Source organism: Macaca thibetana, chromosome 2, assembly GCF_024542745.1.
Source record: "Macaca thibetana thibetana isolate TM-01 chromosome 2, ASM2454274v1, whole genome shotgun sequence".
NCBI lineage: Eukaryota > Metazoa > Chordata > Mammalia > Primates > Cercopithecidae > Macaca > Macaca thibetana.
The window spans coordinates 164974239-164980386 of NC_065579.1; the positions used below are offsets into that span (position 1 = coordinate 164974239).

General features: G+C 44.8%; 1 pseudogene; it reads right to left on the reverse strand.

Annotated features, from left to right (window-relative positions):
- Positions 1 to 4499: 4499 nt before the first annotated feature.
- Positions 4500 to 5632, reverse strand: LOC126949017 (uncharacterized protein C12orf29-like; annotated as a pseudogene).
- Between the last annotated feature and the right edge of the window lie 516 nt (positions 5633 to 6148).

Here is a 6148-nt window from a genome sequence, read left to right on the forward strand (position 1 = left end):
CAGGAGGCTTAGACAGGAGGATGGCTTGAGCCCAGGAGTTCAAGGCTGCAGTGCACCATGATCATACCACTATAGTCCAGACTGGGCAACATAGTAAGACCCCATCTCTAAAATAATAATGACAATAATAGTGTCTCCCCAAAATTCATGTCCATCGTGAATCTCAGAATGTGACCTTTTTTGGAAGTAGGATTTTTGTAGATGTAATTAGTTAAGATGACATCATGCTGGAGTAGGGTAGTCCATAAGCCAATGACTGGTGTCCTTTTAAGAAGGCCCTATAAAGACACAGAGACACACAGACCCACAGGGAGAATGCTTCGTGAAGACAATGACAGAGATAGGAGTGATGCATCTATAAGCCAAGGAACTCCAAGAATTGCCTGCAACCACCGGAAGCTAGAAGAGAGGCATGGAACAGATCCTTTTCAAAGCCCCCAGGAGGAGCCACCCCTGCCAACATCTTGACTTCAGACTTCTAACCTCCAAAACTGTGAGAGAATAAATTTCTGTTGCTTTAAGTTGCTGAGCTTGTAGTAATTTCTTACGGCAGTCCAAAGAAAGTAATGCAAGCCGGGCATGGTGGCTCATGCCTGTAATCCCAGCACTTTGGGAGGCCCAGAAAGGCGGATCACCTGAGGTCGGGAGTTCGAGACCAGTCTGACCAACATGGTGAAACCCCATCTCTATTAAAAGTACAAAGTTAGCCGGGCGTGGTGGCGCATGCCTGTATTTCCAGCTGCTCGGGAGGCTGAGGCAGGAGAATCGCTTGAACAAGGGAGGCGGAGGTTGCGGTGAGCTGAGACCGCACCATTGCACTCCAGCCTAGGCAATAAGAGTGAAACTCGGTCTCAAAAAAAGTTACATCAACAATCCCGGCCGGGCGCGGTGGCTCAAGCCTGTAATCCCAGCACTTTGGGAGGCCGAGACGGGTGGATCACGAGGTCAGGAGATCGAGACCATCCTGGTGAACACAGTGAAACCCCGTCTCTACTAAAACTACAAAAAACTAGCCGGGCGAGGTGGCGGGTGCCTGTAGTCCCAGCTACTCGGGAGGCTGAGGCAGGAGAATGGCGCAAACCCGGGAGGCGGAGCTTGCAGTGAGCTGAGATCCAGCCACTGCACTCCAGCCTGGGCGACGGAGCCAGACTCCGTCTCAAAAAAAAAAAAAAAAAAAAAAAAAAACAATCCCATATTTGGCCGGGGCAGCGGCTCACGCTTATAATCCCAGCACTTTGGCAGGCCAAGGTGGGCAGATCATTTGAAGTCAGGATTTTCAGACCAGCCTGGCCAATATGGTGAAACCCCGTCTCTACTAAAAACACAAAAATAACCAGGTGTGTTGGCAAGCACCTGTAATCGCAGCTACTCAGGAGGCTGAAGCAGGAGGATCACTTGAGCGTGGGAGGTAGAGGTTGCAATGAGCCAAGATCATGCCACTGCACTCCAGCCTGGGCAACAAAGCAAGACTCTGTCTCAAAAAAAAAAAAAAAAAAAAAACATATTTGCTATAAATTGCAAAGTAAATCTTTGCCAGTGCTTTTACTTCTTTCCAGGCTCTTCTGGGCCACTGAAATTCTCTTTGCTATGTGCTTTTTAAGTTTCCTGATAATAGGGTTTTATTTTTTAACAGTCCCTATCCCGACACACACTTAGTTTTCCCAGTGAAAAACTAAATCTAATATCTCTGTTTTGATCAATCCAGCTTCGATTATTAATACCTTATAACTAAATGATCTGACAAAGACAGCAGGAGAGAAAAAGGTGTCAACCCATTTTCTAGGGACACTCAATTGATCCCTGAGTTATTTTGTGTTTAAAATGGTATCAATGAAGTTACATTTGACCAAGATTTTCCTCCTCATTTCTCCGGAGAGGTCAAATATAAAATCTGGTCTAGAAAATCAATATGGAGGAGAAAGCAGAACCATTAAAATTCACTTAACAGAGTCAAGAGTACACAGGAGTCGTTCATCCAAAATATGTGTGAATCTAGTCTCTGCTCTCCCCGAGTTAATTGTGGCCTGTGCTTCAAATCTAGTTTTTACAGCAAAATTCCCTGGGGTCCTTTTAAAAAATATGGATTTCTAAGTTTTACTCTTAAAGGTTTTTGTTCATGAGGTTTTTCTGTAGATGCCAGGAATCTGAATTTTGTTTTCAGAGTATGCCATGACATGATATTCATGACACATGGAAAAATTTAAAAAGCAGGTAGGGGAAAAATATGTACATTGTGGGCCAGGCTGGATGACTCACACCTGTAATCCCAGCACTTTGGGAGGCAAAGGTGGGCGGATCACGAAGTCAGGAGATAAAGACCATCCTGGCCAGCATGGTGAAACCCTGTCTCTACTAAAAATACAAAAAAATAGCTGGGTATGGTGGCACGTGCCTATAATCCCAGCTATTTGGGAGACTGAGGCAGGAGAATCGCTTGAACCTGGGAGGCGGAGATTGCAGTGAGCCAAGATCACGCCACTGCACTCCAGCCTGGGTGACAGGGCGAGACTCCATCTCAAAAAACAAACAAACAAACAAACAAAAATATATATATATGCAAGAATATTTAAAGTAACTTTATAACAGTCCATACCAGAAGTTAATCCAATGTACATCTATATTTGGGTAGAAAAATAAATATTAGTTACTTTGGATGATAGTATTTACTGAAAACACACCTCATATTACCTTCTGGGCTGCTGCGTATATTCAGATAATTTTAACCGAATTGTGGTTAAAAGGTGTTTTCACGTGTAAAAGTTCATGGAGCACTTAAGGTTGGTACACTTTATTGTGCATATTATATGACAATAAAAATTTTAAAATGAACCAAAAAATATGATCATGTGTATGTGTGTGTGTGTGTATAAGCCTTCTTCTGGACTTTTTCGTGTTCCTTAGTAAAACAGGAGCCTGCCAGCTTGTAGCCAAGAGAGCAGTAGCCAGAGGATTCTCCCTGACCACATCCAGTTCTTACCTCTAGGTGGAATTAGAGGACCAGCTACAACCCAAACCCTCCCTGGGCACGTCCAGAGTCTACATCAACCTTTCCTTCCTACCTAGCCTCACCCTCCTGCCACTGGTGATCAAGAGAAGAAAAGCAGAAAGAGTGGGAAGCAGTCACTACTTCCAGCACTGGCCCAAATACAAATGTTTACCCAGAAAATAAAAGCTTTAAAGGATCCCATAGAGTCACTGCTTATATTAATTATGTTATACAACAGAGTAATTTCAACCACCTCTCATCTGTCTCTACTCTAGGCCTGATAATACCCCTCTCGGGGAATGTCTGACCTAAAAGTGTAGAGTGGAGGCAAAAAGTAAGGAAGATGCACCCCTTTAATGCTTCCATTATATGTTCCCTATACACAATCGATCAAAGATCACATTCCCTTATTAGTGGAACAGGAAGGTTCTACACATAGCACAGTCTTCCCAATTCTTGTTTCTGCTTTCTCCCAGTCTTTTGTAATTTTTTTGAAATGGATTCTCACTGTGTTGCCCAGGCTGGAGTGCAGTGGCATGATCTCAGCTCACTATAACCTCCACCTCCTGGGCTCAAGCCATCCTCCAGCCTCAGCCTCCCAAGTATCTGGGACCACAGGCACACCAACATGCCCAGCTAATTTTTGTATTTTTGGTAGAGACGGGGTTTCTCCATGTTTCTCAGGCTTGTCTTGAACTCCTTAGCTCAAACGATTCAGTGCACCTAGTCATCTTTTGCAGTTTTTAACAGATGTATTATTTTTTCTGTTTCGTGGCTTGTCTTCTCTTTTTTTTTTTTTAATAATAAACTAATTCTGGCCAGGCGCGGTGGCTCACCCCTGTAATCCCATCACTTTGGAAGGCCAAAGCAGGAGGATCACTTGAGTCCAGGAGTTCAAGACCACACTAGGCAACACACTGAGACACTGTCTCTACGAAAAATTTTAAAAATTAAAAACATTGGCCGGGCGCGGTGGCTCAAGCCTGTAATCCCAGCACTTTGGGAGGCCGAGACGGGTGGATCACTAGGTCAGGAGATCGAGACCATCCTGGCTAACACGGTGAAACCCCGTCTCTACTAAAAAATACAAAAAAACTAGCCGGGCGAGGTGGCGGGCGCCTGTAGTCCCCGCTACTCAGGAGGCTGAGACAGGAGAATGGCCCGAACCCGGGAGGCGGAGCTTGCAGTGAGCTGAGATCCGGCCACTACACTCCAGCCTGGGCGACAGAGCGAGACTCCGTCTCAAAAAAAAAAAAAAAAAAAAAAAAAAAATTAAAAACATTAACCAGGCATGGTGGCACGCCCCTGTAATCCCAGCTACTCAGGAGGCTGAGGTGAGAGGATCATTTAAGCCTGGGAAGTCGAGGCTGCAGTGAACTGTGAGTACACCACTACACTCCAGCATGGATGACCCTGTCTCCAAAAAATAAATAAATAAAACTAATTTTAATTGCACTTTATATGACAAGTATTGTATCTTTAAGCCTACTAAATTTCTGATTTAAAAAAATTATTAAACAGTACTAAAAGCATAGTCATATTTGTTAAATTTCATATTGATAAGAACTGGTTTTGAATTCATATAAACATCTGCAGTTGGCCAGTGTAAACAAAGACGATAGACGATGGTAATGGACCTTAATTAAACAGCCATCACTGCAATCCCATACTATTCCTTCCACTTTACCTACTCTGCGGCTTTCAAACCAGGACAACAGATCATTGTGCTTCACTGGAGGCAGGTTTCTTTTCTTTTCTCTTTTTTTTTTTTTTTTTTTTTTTTTTTGAGTCGGTGTCTCGCTCTGTCACCCAGGCTGTAGTGCAGTAGTGCAATTCTGCTCTCTGCAGCCTCCGCCTCCTGGGTTCAAGCAATTCTCCTGGCTCAGCCTCCTGAGTAGCTGGGATTACAAGAGCCCGCTACCATGCTCAGCTAATTTTTGTATTTTTAGTGGAGACGGAGTTTCTCCACGTTGGCCAGGCTGGTCTCGAACTCCTGACCTCAAGTGATCCTCTGATCTCAGCCTTCCAAAGTGCTGGGATTACAGGCGTGAGCCACCACACCCAGCCCAATGTAGGCAGGTTTCTTATTTGAAATGGTCCATGTGGTCTAACATATCGTGGATGCTTCTTCCTTCCTAACCCATATGGGTTTCCATTGATATTTGTTCCTATAAGCCGCAATATTTGTTCCAAGAGACCTGATAGTGGCACTACACTAATTTCCAAAAGCCTAGGATCCTCAGGATGATGCTTTAGTACTAGAGCAAATTCATAATTAACCACAAAGGAATGCCAGTAATGCTATTTGTAATTTTTCTCTTCTGGTGCCCAACCAGGAATGTGTCCATGTTTCATCATGGACCAGATTCCTATTTAATTTTTCTGTTTCCTTTGCTGCTATCCAGCACTCTGGAGTAGCTTTGAAGTACTCCTCAACATTCCAAGAAAATTCTTTGAAGTTTTCTTCTGAATGTAGAAAATTTTAAAATCTTTTACCAGGTTGTTTGTTAGGTTTTCTATCTAATCAAGCCCAAAGGTATCTCTGTAAGTAGCAACGTAACAACATGTTCCGTCCACTTTTTCTGTTGGAATTGCACTGTATATACCTCCATCTAATGCCTCATGACTTACAGTTTTCGTTGCCAAAATGTTTTTTTTTGTTTTTTTTTGAGACGGAGTCTCGCTCTGTCGCCCAGGCTGGAGTGCAGTGGCCAGATCTCAGCTCACTGCAAGCTCCGCCTCCCGGGTTCACGCCATTCTCCGGCCTCAGCCTCCCGAGTAGCTGGGACTACAGGCGCCCGCCACCTCGCCCGGCTAGTTTTTTTTTTTTTTTTTTTGTATTTCTTAATAGAGACGGGGTTTCACCGTGTTAGCCAGGATGGTTTCGATCTCCTGACCTCGTGATCCGCCCGTCTCGGCCTCCCAAAGTGCTGGGATTACAGGCTTGAGCCACCGCGCCCGGCCCGTTGCCAAAGTGTTAAATGACTGATGTTGCCTTTCGGTGGAGGGTTCCATTTTCCCCTCCCTAGAAACACACAGCATTTCCGCTCCTCGGAGCCGAGGGGCCTAGTGGTGAGCCCAGCAGGCGGTGCAAGAGGAGAGCGCAGCAGGCGGTGCAAGAGGAGAGCGCATTTCTGAGCAGCGCCAAGCACAGGCGGGAAG